We start from the raw sequence: 17,199 nt of genomic DNA on the forward strand, positions 1-17,199 counted from the left end.
CAGCGACCATCCCCATTTCTGACCTTATGATGGAGGGAGGGTCATTGATGAAGCAGCTGAAGATGGTTGGGCCTAGGACACTGCCCTGAGGAACTCCTGCAGCAATGTCCTGGGGCTGAGATGATTGGCCTCCAACAACCACTACCATCTTCCTTTGTGCTAGGTATGACTCCAGCCACTGGAGAGTTTTCCCGCTGATTCCCATTGACTTCAATTTTACTAGGGCTCCTTGGTGCCACACTCGGTCAAATGCTGCCTTGATGTCAAGGGCAGTCACTGTCATCTCACCTCTGGAATTCAGCTCTTTTGTCCATGTTTGGACCAAGGCTGTAATGAGGTCTGGAGCCGAGTGGTCCTGGCTGAACCCAAACTGAGCAGCGGTGAGCAGGTTATTGGTGAGTAAGTGCCACTTGATAGCACGGTCAACGACACCTTCCATCACTTTGCTGATGATTGAGAGTAGGCTGATGGGGTGGTAATTGGCCGTATTGGATTTGTCCTGCTTTTTGTGGACAGGACATACCTGGGCAATTTTCCACATTGTCGGGTAGATGCCAGTGTTGTATCTGTACTGGAACAGTTTGGCTAGAGGCGCGGCTAGTTCTGGAGCGCAAGTCTTCAGCACTACAGCCGGGATGTTGTCGGGGCCCATAGCCTTTGCTGTATCCAGTGCGCTCAGCCATTTCTTGATATCACGTGGAGTGAATCAAATTGGCTGAAGACTGGCTTCTGTGATGGTGGGGATATCGAGGTGAGGCCGAGATGGATCATCCACTCGGCACTTCTGGCTGAAGATGGTTGCAAACGCTTCAGCCTTGCCCATTGTACATGCACAGATCTGGAAAGCGAGTGCCAGCACACTGATGGGCATCACAGTTGAACCCAACCCTGACCTCACCCAACATTCACATCAGCAACTGTCAATGGATAGCAACAAGGAACAGGAACCATTGCTGATTTATTCTCTCCCTAGCCCTGGGGTGCTGAGGCCAATTGTAGCTCTCAATTTAATGCCCCAGCTAACTGCAGATTAAAAACTGGATTCGTTGGTCTTTATGGACTGACACCAGGCTCTACCCAGATCATGGAGCAAGATATTGCCTTACAAAGTCAGACTGTGGAAAGTGCTGTTTATTCTAATAAACTAACAGCACAAAATGTCTAATTTTGCCAGGAGCTATACTTTGAATTACCATGAGATTTGAGCTCAGGTAACTCCATGCAAGTCTATGATAAATGGAAAAAAACACCATTACAAAAGGTAGTTTAAAAAAAGATTGTGGGTAAACATATCTAAGATTGCTACATGCAGAATAAAGGCATGATTACTCAACACTGCTACATACTGTGAACATACCAGCAGTCAGTACCAGAGGACAAGGTAGTTTTGCAAGTTTGTGACATGGCTAGGATGAACAGGAGTGACAACCTGGCAACTCTCACTTCACAATTGTTGTGGGCTTTCAGAGCAACATTCCCCCCTTTTAAAATGCTGAAAGCAGCAACATCACCAGATCAGTGAGTAAAGGCACTGTCTGGTCTAGTACTAAACTACAGGAAGATCTCCAGCTTTGATGCCCAGTCTGTGCCGGAGTTAGACGATCTCAGGTGCCAGCAGGGCTGCTACAACTGGTGTCAGTGCACCTGCACTGGGGAGGGGAAAAGAAAATTCATCATTCATTTTGCTCTCCAACTTAAAATCTCTTTGGGCTGCAAACTAGCTCCCCAGTAGTAGATACAGTGAGCCAAATAATCCAGCACAACATCCCATTTAAAAAAAAAACAATCTGCTCACGGTTTGTCTCCGTCCACAAGGAGCGTAAAGTGACTGAGGCTCCAGGTGGAGACATTTCTTACCACCAGAGCTCAATTCCTCTGTTGCTGTTCCAGGCCAGGTACAGGCCACTGTAGGGTTCCAAGCACACACCAGCACCACTAACCGATTTAGGAATGCAACCAATTATAGCCCACACCTGCAATATGACAGGTACCATCACCTCAAGGATCTTATGCAGTTAGGAGGCTAAAAAAGATAAGTAGATATCTTAAAAGGAGGGGAGATGTTTAGGGAGGGAATTCCAATGCTTAGGGCCTAGGCATCTGAGGGCACGGCCACCAATGGAGGGACGAAGGAAATGGCCAGAGCTGGAGGAATGCAGAGATCTCGGAGGGGTTGTAGGGCTGGAGGAGGTTACAGAGATAGGGAGGGGCGAGGCCATGAAGGGATCTGAACACGATGAGAATTTTAAAATTGAAGCGTTGCCGGACCGGGAGCCAATGTAGGTCACCCAGCACAGGGTGAACGGGATGGTGCGAGTCAGGGTCTGGGCATCAGGGCATTTGGATGAGCTGAAGTTTACAGAGAGAAAGAAGGCAGTACTAAAGTTATGGGGCAGGAGTGAGAATCCCTCAACAAATCATTAACGACCGGCCATCGTTTTCAAAATTACAAGCCTTCACTGCCCAATAGCAGCAGGCCCTTAAAAATTACTTTGAAAGTAAAAGAAAAAAAAATTGAGCAGTTCGTCATGGTTTAATGGATAAATGCCTGCCCAGGATGGTATTTAAATAATACAGGTCCCAGGTTCGATTCTCAGTGTGCGCTGTTAGCTAATTTCATTAGTTGGAGCACTACAATTGACTTCAGTACCCCTAGGGAAAGAAAATAAAATAAAAATGCTCGGGTTCCTATGCCTGATCATTATCCAGCTGGAAAGTATGCTTGTGTGGGTTTGGGGCAGGATTGAGTTCAGCTGTGATGTCCCTCTCAATGGTCAAATAGCCTGCTGATATTCACTGTCTAGCTCCAAAACATATATAATAGGCATTTGAATCATAGAAGTTTACAACATGGAAACAGGCCCTTCGGCCCAACATGTCCACGTCGCCCAGTTTATACCACTAAGCTAGTCCCAATTGCCTGCACTTGGCCCATATCCCTCTATACCCATCTTACCCATGTAACTGTCCAAATGCTTTTTAAAAGACAAAATTGTACCCGCCTCTACTACTGCCTCTGGCAGCTCGTTCCAGACACTCACCACCCTTTGAGTGAAAAAATTGCCCCTCTGGACCCTTTTGTATCTCTCCCCTCTCACCTTAAATCTATGTCCCCTCGTTAGAGACTCCCCTACCTTTGGGAAAAGATTTTGACTATCTCCCTTATCTATGCCCCTCATTATTTTATAGACTTCTATAAGATCACCCCTTAACCTCCTACTCTCCAGGGAAAAAAGTCCCAGTCTATCTAACCTCTCCCTATAAGTCAAACCATCAAGTCCCGGTAGCATCCTAGTAAATCTTTTCTGCACTCTTTCTAGTTTAATCATGTCCCGGGAGCTGCTAGTGCCCGTTGAACTGCACCCCAGCAAGAGTCAATACATTAGAGAAGAAAACTAAAAAAATACATTTTTAAATCCAATATGATCCTGAATTCAAAATTAATTGCAAAGTTCAGTAGTATTTACCAAAATTAAAACAATATAGTCAACCGTGAAAAAATATCTTTTTAACTCAACCCTTGCAAAAGATCCATAACCAAGCAAGTCACAAAATGGACATTAAAAAAAAAATCAAAAACGTGAAAGATTTGCCTCTGGAAGTAGTGCCCCAATGACAAATATGGAATTGATTATTAGGAACACAGTTGAGGACTGCCAATATGAAAGTAATTTGGTAAGTGGCAGCCAACAAGGTTTTAGAAGAGGCAATTTCTGTACAAACTTGCAGCTGGTTTTTGCTCGAGTGTCCTCGAACATTCCGTGCAATATAAAACGTGCCAATCCCACTCAATTCTCAATCAACATTACAGGACTGTCGCTTTAAATCTGACAAGACTGTAACATAAGTACAACACTGTCCTCCCCCCCACCCTCCAATCTCACCAGATTTACACAGCTTGAATTGGTTGTCCCAGGCAAATACTCTTATGGTCATATCTCGTCTACTTTGCAATGAAGCAGCAACTTTTCACGAGTTTCTCATAAAACAATATTAAAACAGGGAGGCAGATACTTCAAAATATATACCATTGTTAAAAAATGTGTTAATCTTACACACTTGTATTCATGCCAGCTATTGACAGACATGGAGGTCAGAAAAGAATCTGGGCTCCTCTGATAGTCAGGCTGATAAAGGCATTATAGAAACCAAAATATCCAAGTCCGTCCTGAATAAGCTCTCAGCCAGTTGGGCATTATAAATAACCCCCTTGCCGCTAGTTTGGAGGGGTGGGGAAAGTAAAGGAAACTGGCCAGGATTCCCATTCCCCATTGCTATACAGAGATCCCTGCTGGAAAGCGTAGCTCCAGACACTGGATGGAGACAGGGTTGGGCTCAGTTGTGATACGTTGTCTCCCTTTCCTCCCCCCATAAACTGAATAGCCTGTGGACATGCATTAGCAAGACACTCATATAGAACAGCACTTAGACAAGGTCTGGGGACTGCAGGGACTTGTACAGTCCTGCCCCAGCAACAAATCGGCACTTCATCAGGGAGGTGAGGGATTGCAAATAATACTTGACATCAATCATAATTTTGAGCTCTCACTGTACACTACATTTTAAAACTCCACCCAAACCACTGTGCAGTAAAAAGGTGACCCAAGGCAGTAATTACTGCCTTTCCCTTTTGCTGCAAGGACTTTAAAGCTGTATACTTGTGAAAGAACAGTAAAAAAGTAAAGATCATTTCCTTACCGCTTTTCCTGGCCTATCAAATGTGCTACAAAAGTATCTTGGATTCAGACTTTAGTCAACACGTGATCCCAGACACAGTCATGCGGAATGCAAAGTAATTCACTATCTAATCATTCTCAAACTGAAGTTGATAACAGAGCCTCCAGAGTGCGTGTGGAATATCCCTTCCAAGTCAGTAGGACTATTCCAAAACCCACATAACCTTCCACGCCTAGAATGGGCTCACGTCCACAAGAGAATTAGCAAAATTCAGTCAATAATTACAGGCTGTAACAACAAATTAAATTGTTTGCATAAGCACATGACTGCAATGCCAGTTAAAAATTTTTGTTTTGCAAAACGAGTTACTAATTTAACTTGGAGGTTTTACGAGAGCTGTACAGAGGTTGCAATTGACATTAGTTTAAATCTGAACAGTGAAATAGCAAAATTCATATTTCAAAACTATTACACACTAATTTCCTTGCATTCTCCCACCTTGCTCTGTAATAAGCCTCTGCCTGGTAGTAAGGATTTTATTTTTTTCCCCCCTTTCCTGAAGGTATGGTTCTACCATGCCATCAGTCCTCCAAGATATCAGGCAGATTACCTGGCTCTAGAGATCTGCCAAAGGTGCTCCAAAATAGTGTACTTGCACACAGCCCTGGGCAACCTGCACATTGATTTTTTTTCTCTCTCAACTCTTTGGGGAGATGGGAAAAGCAGCATTGGCCTTCAAGGTAGGCCAGCTGAGATCAGAAAGTGGTCATGCACAAAACCTGCCCTAAAATGAGTTCGCTTGCAAAAACCACAAACTGAAGAGATGTGGAGAGAAAAATGTATAAAGAAATGAGCGCATAAAGAGAAAAAGAGTATAAAGAGAAAAGTATTCAACACAATACTGAGAAAGATCTTTACACTCACAGTTCATCATCTGTCACAAGCCCTTGAGTTTTCTTTTACTGCTCTTGGGTTCTGTACTGCATCTCAGACCCGTAAAGTAAACGTCCTGCTGTCAATTAAGACCATTATAAGTCCCACTGGATAATATAATCACTAGATAGGCATTTGTAAAATTCAGTTCTCCACCCCAGTTTTTCTGCACAGAAAAGCAGCCAATATAGCAATACAGTTTCACCAACCAGCTTTTCAAAGTGTTTAAAACTAAGGTTTCTGCTATCACAGAAATACTACCACAGGAGATGGCAATTCATCCATCATAAATATGCCAGCTCCTCAACTGGAACTATCTGCTCTATTCCCATTTCCCTGCATCCTTTTTATAGTGTTCCTTTTCAAATATTTATCCATTTCCTTTTTCAAATGATGTTCTCTGCCTCAATTGCCACAGGGGATAATGAATTCTATATTCTCTCATGCTATAGACAGCAGTCTCTGATCAGTACCTGTCAAGAGCAATGTGCAGCCTGAAGGCCCAAGAAATACTGCCAGCTGTGCATTGCACTCTGTCCAGAGGCAAAGGAACCACACTTCCCACAGGTTTATTACAAGTGGGCATTTAGAAGTTACACCATACCTGGTGTGAAGACAATTTGCTGCAAAACTACTTCTTGGAGGTAGTAGTTAGACCTAGCGATTTACACTGTTGTCTTTGAATCAGTGTGAATAGCTTTTTCAAAGGGCCGGCACAGGCATGATGGGCTGAATGGCCGTCTTCTGTGCTGTATCATTCTACGAAATGGTCACTACAGACAGGTGATCTTTTCATCCAGCGCAGAGACAAATCCTGTCCGAGTGCTCTGGTTAAAAAGAGTTAAAAGCTTTCAGGAATACTCACACTGCATTATTACCATATTAAGACTATGCTGAGATTTTCAGGGAGGTATTTACCCCACACTGCCAGTAGCTACCTGTTTGCTAGCTGTGGTGCTTGCCTCGAGAGAAAGGTAACAAAGTCAACTCCCAAGCTGACTTTTTGTACCTCTGAAGGTATGCAGACTTTGTTTATATTGCTATAATCAAATATAGTGTTAAAGTCAACAGCTGATTTTTTTTATTATTTGGCATTCAGTTGTGATTTAATGTGAACATGAAATTTAAATAATTACGATTGAGCACAGATTTCACAGTGCCTGCAAATCAAAGAAAGCGCAATCATCCCACGATGAGGCAAATACAATTATGTTCATCATAATTTCAGTATATTTAGAATTTGACGTTGCCCTTTTTAATGCTATTCTGGTTTCTGCTTAGGGAGCGATACAACCATTCATACTCGACTCTCCTGATCACATTTGAAGCCATCTTGCAGATGCACCATTTAAACTTTAATATATCGATTCTACCTATTTAATTCCTCATCCCCCCCACCCCACACTCCGAGACTCATAATAAATTGGATTACACTTTTGTTACAGGCCAAAGTTTTTTTTTAAAAAACAAACACAATTTGCTCCCTCCGTTCCCAACAACACGACAAGTGTTCTGGAGTATAATTCCAAGAGAAGTAGCAATCCTTCAGATCCTGACCTAGAAGGTTATTCTTCGTATGTGAGAGGTGACTGCATGTTGCCAGCAGTCTGTTTCAGCAGAGAACATCACAGCCAAACCCGATCATGTTCTCTCTCTATACTCATACATTTACTCTCCATCAGGAATCACTACATAATGAGGGGTACAAACTTCGGGTCTTACCTCGCTTCACTTGTCTTCTCCCCCCTCCTCCCCACCAGTGCAGAGGCACCAAGATTAATTATGGCATGCCATCAACTAACAGTACAGACTGGGGATCAAAGCAAATATGCTTTCTATAAATAGAGAATGCACATCAAGAACTGGTGGCTTATTCTGCACAAATCCCCAATGTGTTCTATTTATACATAACAATGATTGTTAAGTCAGTTAAAAACAGTTCAAATTAAAATTTGCTTTGTTTTTTGATGTTTTTTGTCTGGATTTACCCAGGTGGCAATTTTTAGGCATCTTTAACACCAGACAGTAAATGCCAGCAAGCTATTCGACTGTTGGGGGCAATACAGCCAGGCTTAATCCTGTCCCCAATGTTCACACTCATGCATTTTCCAACAGGAATCACTGGGAAGTGATAGTGCTAAACTCAGCTGAATCTTCCTCCCTCGCTCAGGTATGCGGAGGCTAACCATGGCCCCTGGTGTGAATGCATTAATGGTATGCTAGGCAGTTCCTTTATCCACAAAGTTATTGGGATAACTTAGTGTTTTAACGAATTTCCCAGTGCTTTTTCCTAAATTGGCCCAAGTTTTTTTTGCCTCCCCCCAAGCAGACTGAATGATTGCATGGGGATTGGGCAGGGGGTGGGGTGGGGGGGGGGGGGGGGGGGGAAGGGTGATGGGCGTGCAGAAATTACAACATGCTGGGACAGGAGAGGCTTGACGAGACAGCTGATCTATTCTTGCCCTCCTTCATATGTTTGCATAGCTGCTTTTACATTGGTCTCGTTTTAATTCTAATTCCAGTGCCAGCTCCTTACATTTACACTACTAAATCTGGCTAACTTATCCCAGCTACAGATTCACAGACTCAGTTTGTCATGGGTCTATAAGTCTGCTGCTGGGGTAAGGGAGTCGTGTTCAGTGTAAACATTGGGGAGGCGGCTCATAGATGCGGGTGCCCTGGAATCCAACAAGGCCTGTATAAAAGCAGTTTAAAATAGCATTTAAAGATTTCACAAATAGCTCTTTGACACTAGTTGGTCTCATCCTTTACTCATAACACTTGATCACTCAAGTCAGAGAGGGGTCCATTGCACAATGCCCAGAGTGCCAGCAGATAACCCCTAACAATCATTTATCAGTACCACATTTCCAGAAATCCAGTCCTGGCAAACAACATACAGCCTTTTCCTGAAGTGAATTTGTGCAGCTTGACTTCAAAACAAATCATGGAAGGTTCAGGGTGCAACTCCCCATAATTGAAACAGAACTTCCCCTCTTCCAGCTCTCCTGAAGTTGCTGACACAACCTTCTACCAGCCACCTTCCATTACCTCACCCAACTGGCTCCTAATCCATGTGCTTAGACAGTGAGTGCTAGCAGCCGACTCGATCTCAAGCGCCTCACTCAGCGCCCACATTTCCAGCAGCAGTCACTGGACAGCAATCAAGAGCCCTGGCTGATTCTTAATCCAGAGGAGTAATGCAAATCACTACCACCCCAGCTGAGATAAGCTGGCTCAGCATCGACCAGAGATCAAACCTGAAACTTTCCCCAGTCATAAATAATGCAACCGCGCTGTCAGAGGCACTGACACCCTCCCCAGGAAGGAGCTTTACTACCCGCCTCCAGACACAGTGTCATCAGTGGCACTTGCCATCAGGCTACCATTTGATTCTGCCATGCACATGGTCAATCATGGACTTTCTGCCTCCCTCGATTTCTTGGTGAATTACGGGGCAGGCAGAAGCAGAAAACTGTCATGTCCTCACTGTGTTCCAGGATCGGTTCCCGCTGGCCCATAATCTATTTATAGATGAACGAATGCAAACTGGATACAGATGAGGGAAGCATGGCCTCTGCCATGCTGCCTGCCATTTGCATTGTTTTGACTCTACGTTCACCTTTTAGGCCCTGGTGTCCAGCATTCGCCCGTTAGCAGAGGAGATCTCGAACTAAATAGAGGTGAAGGGCTTCTGCAAGCACTTCAAGTGCTGACCATCACAGGCACCACAAAGAAAAGTGACATTTTAAGATTTATAAAAAAAAATGTCCCATAGGCAGCACGAGTCTTCGTTCTCAGACTGGCCGTCCCCATATGTCAATAACACCCTCCCCCCTCCCCTTAAGGTTGGAATACAGCCAGGGCCATCTTGGGGGCAGACGGAAATCCCACCTCACCAGAGATGCACCCCAATTGTGAGGGGGCAAGGAAAGCTAGTCCTGTACGTCTAATGGGAAAGGACTAAAGGAGTGTTCACTCACCACAAAGTAGCCCCAGAGGGGGGATTTGGCTGGATCCTTCAAAGAAAGCAGGTAAGAATAATGTATTGAATGTAAAACTATAGTTTACTTCACTTAATTCAAACTATCTTAATTTTTTTTAAGCATTAAAATCCCATTTTGCTGCGTTATTTATGTTGCTTGATCCAAATTATTGGATAATTCAATTTTTTTTAAGCACAAAAATGATTTTGAATTAACACTGGACTATAATCACACTTAGTAAAATCTCAGGCAAAACAGAAAGGGCTCATTATGCAAAAAGTTTACACAAGCACTGAAGAATTTTGAGTGCACTGGAAGCAGACACACCTGAATTTTTTTTTCGTGTTCCATATGCTGTACCTCCCTGTAAGAGACCTGACAGCACTGAATACATACACACTGCCTGACAACAAATGAACTGCTTACTTTTTCATTAAAGAACAGAGGAAGCTATTCGTAAGCTTAGAAATTGAGAGTAAATTGTGAGAGAGATATCACTACATAGAAACACCCAAAGTGTTGGAACAAAACATTTACAAATTACCTTCAGCCAGTAATTCAGAACTCACTTGTGACTTTTGTCACTGGGGGATTAAACTATTTTTGTAGGCAACAATGGATGGAACGTTGCGATAATACACTTACTGCGCTGTCGTTAATGCAATCACCAATTTTGGGGGCAGAATGTTGCAGTAAACATGGCCACACAACCTACTTGCCCCTCCCAAATAGTTTTTTTTCCTACCTCTTCCAGGGGCAGTGCCCCATCTGCGGCTGTAAAACAAACATTGCCTACGGAGGCAGAGACTGCTGCTTTTCTGACCGCTGAAAGGCTTGGTTCAGCTACACAAGTTAATGATGATGTGGGTTTTTGTTTTAAATATGTGCTGGTTTATGCATGAGGATCTTTGACTTTCGTACAACTTTGCTTCTTGTTGCAATGCTGCAGGATCCAACGGCAAGAGAAACAGTGCTAAACTGGCTAAAAGAAACTGTTGCAACACAAATAGGCCATTTGAAAACACTTGCACATTTAAGATTGGGAGTCCCAGGGGAGCAGCATTCAAACATGAGACCAGCGATCTCTGTGCACCATTCTCCCCTCATTTATCTTTCCTTCCTGCCGCTGTTTCAAATTAGAGGCCAGAGACCCATGATTAATTGGTAAAAGGGAGAGAACCCAGCTGCACACATTTAGTTTTAATTGGAGACTCAAAAGGCAGCTGGAGAGCCCCATGAAATGCAGCTGCCCACCAAATCAAAGTCTCCGGAGTTCCCCTGCTTTACATTACAGAGAGGTTGATGGCTGGAGAACTGCACATCTACCACGAACAGCACTCTCCTGAACTAATACTGGAAAGACGCACAGGTGAACCTTTGAACACTAGATCATTTGAATTGCCTTTTTGGAAATCTAACTTTTTATAAAAAGGTTCCTACTCTAAAACAAAAGCAACATAATGCTGCCTGACCAGCTGAGCGTTTCCAGCATTTTCTGGTTTTGTTTCAGGTTCCTACAGTGTTTGATTCAGATTTTAGTTGGGTCACAGACCACAAAACGGCACGTGTATATTAGAGTTTGCTTGCACTGGAAGCAGGTCCATAATGTGCTGAGACTGCTGCTGCTCTAAATCTGCCCCGTTTACATTTCAAGATGGATTCAGAGCAACAATAAAGGCGCAAGGTGCTCAAAAGTCATTTTCACAACTTGGAGTTTCTGGCTATGGATCTTCCTCGATGTCAGTGGTTAGCCTTTGTAAACTAACTATATCCGCATTGTCACTATTGCGTAGAATGTACAGCAAAGAAACAGGCCATTTGGCCCAACTGGTCTATGCCAGTGTTTATGCTCCACACGAGCTTCCTCCCACCCCTCTTCATACCCTCATATTCCTTTTGCCCTCATGTGTTTATCCAGCTTCCCCTAAAATGCATCTATGCTATTTGCCTCAACCGCTCCTTGTGGTAATGAGTTCCACATCCTAACCGCTCTCTGGGTAAAGAAGTTTCTCCTGAATTCTTTACTGGGTTTATTAATTACCTTTATATTTATGGTCCCTAGTTTTGGCTTCCCTCACAATGGAAAGATCTTCTCTACGTCTTTGAATGGGTGGGCTGAGGGGTTGGGTTGCCTATTTCCAGAGAGAAAAAGCAAATGATGACTAACTATATCTTGTAGTGCCAGAAGCAGCCATTTATATTTGGATCTGGTCGGCCCTTGCAATTCCACTTCGTCAATTGGGTCCTTGTGCTTCTGACCCTGCCTCATTTAGATCACAGCACTGCCTCCAAAGACAACAATGCAATATAGATTAAAACAAAAAGCAGGAAAAAAAAGCCAGAAATACTCAGGTCAGGCAACATCTGGAGAAACAGACAAGTCAGTCAGTCGGTGTTTCAGGCACTTGTCGTTTCCAGCATCTGCAGTATTTTGCTTACTGCCATGTAAATACTGTGACTCATGAATCCTGATCTGTGTCACCTGTTATTCTTTTCTCTGAGGCGTGGCATTCTACTGTTCTCACCCAACATTGTGTAACTACAGTCACATACATAGTTGCCTGATGCATTACTTAACTATGATAGAGCAGGCCTACTTGAATCTTAAGCAATATTTTTATGGTGGGTGGGGAAGGAATGTTAATGAGGAAATCATTTTTTTTTTCCTATCCCCCTGAAACTCTTCCAACGCTACAATTCATCAATTAAGAGACTAGGCTAGAGGCCTGCTGCTAGATCCCCACTAATGCTGCTCTACTGACACTTCAAAGCTATCTTTTATGTTGCCCAGGTTCTGCGCCGGTGCTGACATCCACATCTCATGTAGCTGACAGCAGCTCCAAAGTAAATTCGCCAGATTTGCTATCAGCAGCCAGGAAATAATAAAAGCCAGTTAAAAATAAAATCTTATTCCTGGCCGCCAGCTTTAGCATATTTGATAAGTTTACACTGGTGTTCTCACGCGCTGCACGAGATCTGGGCATCAGGATCCGGTAGCCTTAGCCCCAATGAGTTTCAGTTACACGAGTGCCATTGGCTGCTGACATGCAGGTCTCCCACTGTCAACAACACTCTACTACAACTTGCATTTAACATCGCCTTTAACGTAGTAAAAGCATCCCAAGTAACTTCACAGGAGCGTTATCAGGTCACATGAGATATTAGGACAGGTGACCAAAAGCTTGGTCAAAGAGGTAGGTTTTACAGAGCATCTTGAAAAGGAGAGAGAGGCGAAGGGGATTTAGGGAGGGAATTCCACAGCTTAGGGCCTAGGCAGCTGAAGGCACAGCCGCCAATGGTGGAGTGATGAAATCGGGAATGCGCAAGAGGCCAGAACTGAAGGAGGGCAGGGATCTCGGAGGGTTGTAAGGCTGGAGGAGGTTACAGAGATTGGGGGCGGGGGCAAGGCCATGGACGGATTTGAACACTAGGATAAGAGTTTTAAAAATTGAGGCGTTGCCAGATCGGGAGTCAATGTAGGTCAGCAAGCATAGGGGTGTTGGGTGAATGGGACTTGGCATTATATGGGCAGCAGAGTGGCAATCTCTCAAGATCGAGAGATAGTGCAGATTCACCATTTTCCCCGTGTCTTGCCAGAACAAAACGGCCAGCTGTGCTGGGCCGGTTCAGTGAGATGACGAGACCATGGACGAATCACTGGCTGGCTGGCTCGATATCTGATCCAGAATTCCAATTTTTTTTCAAATTCTAAAAAGAAATATTATGCATGGGCAGAAGACTGGCTCTCCATTCTCTAAATCAGCCTCCCACATTAGTTAGCTGTCAGCCATGGCTCCATGTAGCATTCTCGCCTTTGAGTCAGGTTGCGAGTTCAAGCCCCAATCCAGAGATTTGAGCACATAATCTCGGCAGAAGATCCAGTACTGAGGGCATGCTGCACTGTCGGAGGTGCCGTCTTTCGGATGAGATGTTAAACTGAGGCCACGCTGCCCTCTCGGGTGGATGTAAAGGAAACAATGTCACTATCTGAAGAGCAGGGAAGTTCTTCCTGGTGCCCTGGCCAACATTTGTCTCAACCAACATCTAGAACAGATTATCCGATCATTATCTCATTCCTGTTTGTGGGATCTTGCTGTGCACAAATTGGCTGCTACGTTTCCCTAGAACAGTGATTATACTTCGAAAGTACATCATTGGCTGTGAAGCGCTTTGGGACATAAAAGGCGTTATATAAATGCAACAAATTTGTTCTTTCTTTGGAGCAGAGGTAATAAAAATGCAGAAAAGCAGCACAGAGGCTGTTTTGTCATCACTCTCCCACAATGTAAAAAAGTCCTTGAAACCAACTGCTAACAGGTGCAGTTGAAAGACCTAGGTTGATGTAGTAGATGCATGAAGAAAATTACAGATTTTAATGGCACCACCTTTCTCTGAACTCTAATATCCTTAAATCTGCACGTTTCTCTTTGATGAACATAGGTGAAGTCTCAACCCATATCATGTGTGCGAGTCTACTGCACAAAATTGCCTATAATTCCATAGTCAGAGCCAGGCCCTTGCAGAGGGTCAAAGGTGGCTGATGCGGAAAATAGAAATGTCATAACAGTGCAGAAGGATGGGTCTTCAAAGTTGTGTTTGACAGAAGTGTCGTTTGGGACTAAATAGGGGAAGCTTTCAATTTTGTTTTGGTCAATGCTAAAGACGCTAGCTTTTATTTATTACCGTTCTCAAATATTTTTCATTGAGTGGTCTCAAGTACACAGTTTTGAACATAATCCTAAACGTAGGGCAATCTGCTACGGGTGCACTCTGGGAGGGAGAAAATAATTATTTTGTTTTTAAAGACAGCTAGATATGCACCCCAGTGATTCAGTGGGTTAATGCTATCACTGGCGTGCCATATGCATCAGGAAGTCCCCAAGGCTGTCCCCCGCACAGGCACAATGGCCCAAATGGCCTCCTTCTGTGCTGCAAGATCCTACGATTTCATCGACAATCTCTGCTGAGCAAACTGTTCTCAGCCACAGATGCTAGAAGGGCAGTACAAACAACCAGTACATTTATTACTGGAAATACCAGCTTATAAAAATTACCAACAGTGATAATTGATGTTGAGGCATCTTTGAGTTTATGGCCATCTCCACCAACATCGATTGAGTTCCAGATACACACATTCACGGTGCAGGCGGAAAGATCCTAATAGGAAGGAGGAGCCCTCTCACTCTGCTAAGACATTATTCTTGGGATTTAACTAAGGGTCTCCACCTGAAATGTTAATCAGTCTCTTTTCTTTCAGTTGCTAATGGACCTGCTTTGTAGTTCCAGCATTTTGTCAACAACTCAAACTACAGTAAAACAGGTGTACCGCATAAAATGTAAAATGTTTTGCATATTGCCAAACTATTCTAAGCAGTTTTAACTGCAGGCTGTTTCTTGTATTCACGTCCTATTTCGAAGTATTGTAGTTTAGAGGAACTATTTCTGTAGTTTATGAGCTTGTACCATCTGTACAACCGTAGGGAGTAAAAATGAGGACAAAACTATTAAGCAATGTTACTTTTCTCTCCAACTGAAATGGTAATGTCCGAAACTGCCACTCCTCGACTTGAGAGATTACTAATCATTCCCACACCTACATAAACAGAGACGAGGCCAGACAATTCTTGGGTGAAAACAATGAAGCATAAAATTCTAATAGTGACAATACAAGAGGGCAGATTACCAAATTAAAAAAAATTAAAATCTTAATTCACCTCAGACACAGCCTTTGTTAACCCTGAAGTTAACCCATGTTAAATTATCCCTCCTCATCCTTCTCGACCTGTCTGCAGCCTTTGACACGATTGACCACACAATCCTCCTTCAACGTCTCTCCTCCGTCGTCCAGCTGGGTGGGACTGTGCTCGTCTGCTTCTATTCTTATCAATCCAGTCATAGATAGAGAATCACCTGCAATGCCTTCTCTTCCAACTCCCGCACCGTTACCTCTGGAGTCCCCGGAGCATCTATCTTTAGCCCCCTATTTCTCGTCTACATGCTGCCCCTCGGCGACAGCGTCCGAAAATACATCAGCTTCCACAAGTTCGCCGACAACACCCAGCTCTACCTCACCACCACCTCTCTCTCATTTGTCACACTTCTTGACCGATGACCAAAAATTTCCTCCAATATTTGGAAGACTGAAGCTGTTGTCTTCGGTCCCCGCCTCAAACTCCGTTCCCTAGACTCCATCCTTCTCTCTGGCCACTATCTGAGGCTGAACCAGACTGTTCGCAACTATGGCGTCCTATTTGACCCTGAGTCGAGCTTCCGACCACATACCCATTCCATCACCAAGACCGCCTATTTCCACCTCCGTAACATCTCCCGTCTCCACCCCTGCCTCAGCTCATCTGCTGCTGAAACCCTCATCCATGCCTTTGTTACCTCTAGGCTCGACTATTCTAATGCTCTCCTGGCTGGCCTCCCATCTTCCACCCTCCATAATCTTGAGCTCATCCAAATCTCTGCTGCCTGTATCCTAACTCGCATCAAGTCCCGATCACCTATCACTCCAGAAACTTAACTGGACCAGCCATATAAATACTGTGGCTACAAGAGCAGGTCAGCGGCTGGGTATTCTGCAGCGAGTGACTCACCTCCTGACTCCCCAAAGCCGTTCCACCATCTACAAGGCACAAGTCAGGAGTGTGATGGAATACTCTCCACTTGCCTGGAAGAGTGCAGCTCCAACAACACTCAAGAAGCTCAACACCATCCAGGACAAAGCAGCCCGCTTGATTGGCATCCCATCCACCACCCTAAACATTCACTTCATTCACCACCGGTGCACCGTGGCTGCAGTGCGTACCATCCACAGGATGAACTGTAGCAACTCGCCAAGGCTTCTTCGACAGCACCTCCCAAACCCACGACCTCTACCACCTAGAAGGACAAGGGCATCAGGCACATGGGAACACCACCGGCATGTTCCCCTCCAAGTCACACACCATTCCGACTTGGAAATATATCGCCGTTCCTTCATCATCGCTGGGTCAAAATCCTGCAAATTCCCTACCTAACAGCATTGTGGGAGAACCTTCACCACACGGACTGCAGCGATTCAAGGCGGTGGCTCACCACCACTTTCTCAAGGGCAATTAGGGATGGGCAATAAGCGCTGGCCTTGCCAGCGACGTCCACATCACACAGAAGAATAAAAAACTCCTGAGCTCGCTGACCTACACTGGCTCCCGGTCCGGCAACGCCTCGATTTTAAAACACTCATCCTTGATTTCAAGTCCATCCATGGCTTCGCCCCCTCCCCCTCCCCATCTCTGTAACCTCCTCCAACCCCACAACCCTCCGAGATCTCTGCACTCCTCCAATTCTGGCCTCTCGCACATCCCCGATTTCCTTCGCTCCACCATTGGTGGCCATGCCTTCAGTTGCCTAGGCACTAAGCTCTGGAATTCCCTCCCTAAACCTCTCCGCCTCTCTCTCCTCCTTTAAGTCGGTGCTTAAAACCTTCCTCTTTGACCAAGCTTTTGATCACCTGTCCTAATATTGCCTTATGTGGCTCGGTGTCAAATTTTGTTTGATAATCGCTCCTGAGAAGTACCTTGGGACATTTTGCTTCCTTAAAGGCATTTTATAAATGAAA

At 44.4% G+C, this 17,199-nt stretch overlaps 1 protein-coding gene across 4 annotated transcripts in view; it reads right to left on the minus strand.

Moving 5' to 3' along the window:
• cgnb (cingulin b) overlaps positions 1–17,199 on the minus strand; it is an 84,996-nt gene that overhangs the window by 66,974 nt on the left and 823 nt on the right. For 2 of the 4 annotated variants that reach the window (XM_067975966.1, XM_067975969.1), the window contains exon 1: positions 4,699–4,799. The exons of 1 other annotated variant lie outside the window; for it this stretch is intronic. The gene's annotated coding sequence lies outside the window, so the exon portion shown is untranslated. Of the gene's footprint in view, positions 1–4,698; positions 4,800–10,341; positions 10,418–17,199 lie in introns of those variants that run through there. One more of the 4 variants, XM_067975968.1, reaches the window with a different exon arrangement.

Source organism: Heptranchias perlo, chromosome 44 (assembly GCF_035084215.1).
Source record: "Heptranchias perlo isolate sHepPer1 chromosome 44, sHepPer1.hap1, whole genome shotgun sequence".
In the NCBI taxonomy this organism is placed as follows: domain Eukaryota; kingdom Metazoa; phylum Chordata; class Chondrichthyes; order Hexanchiformes; family Hexanchidae; genus Heptranchias; species Heptranchias perlo.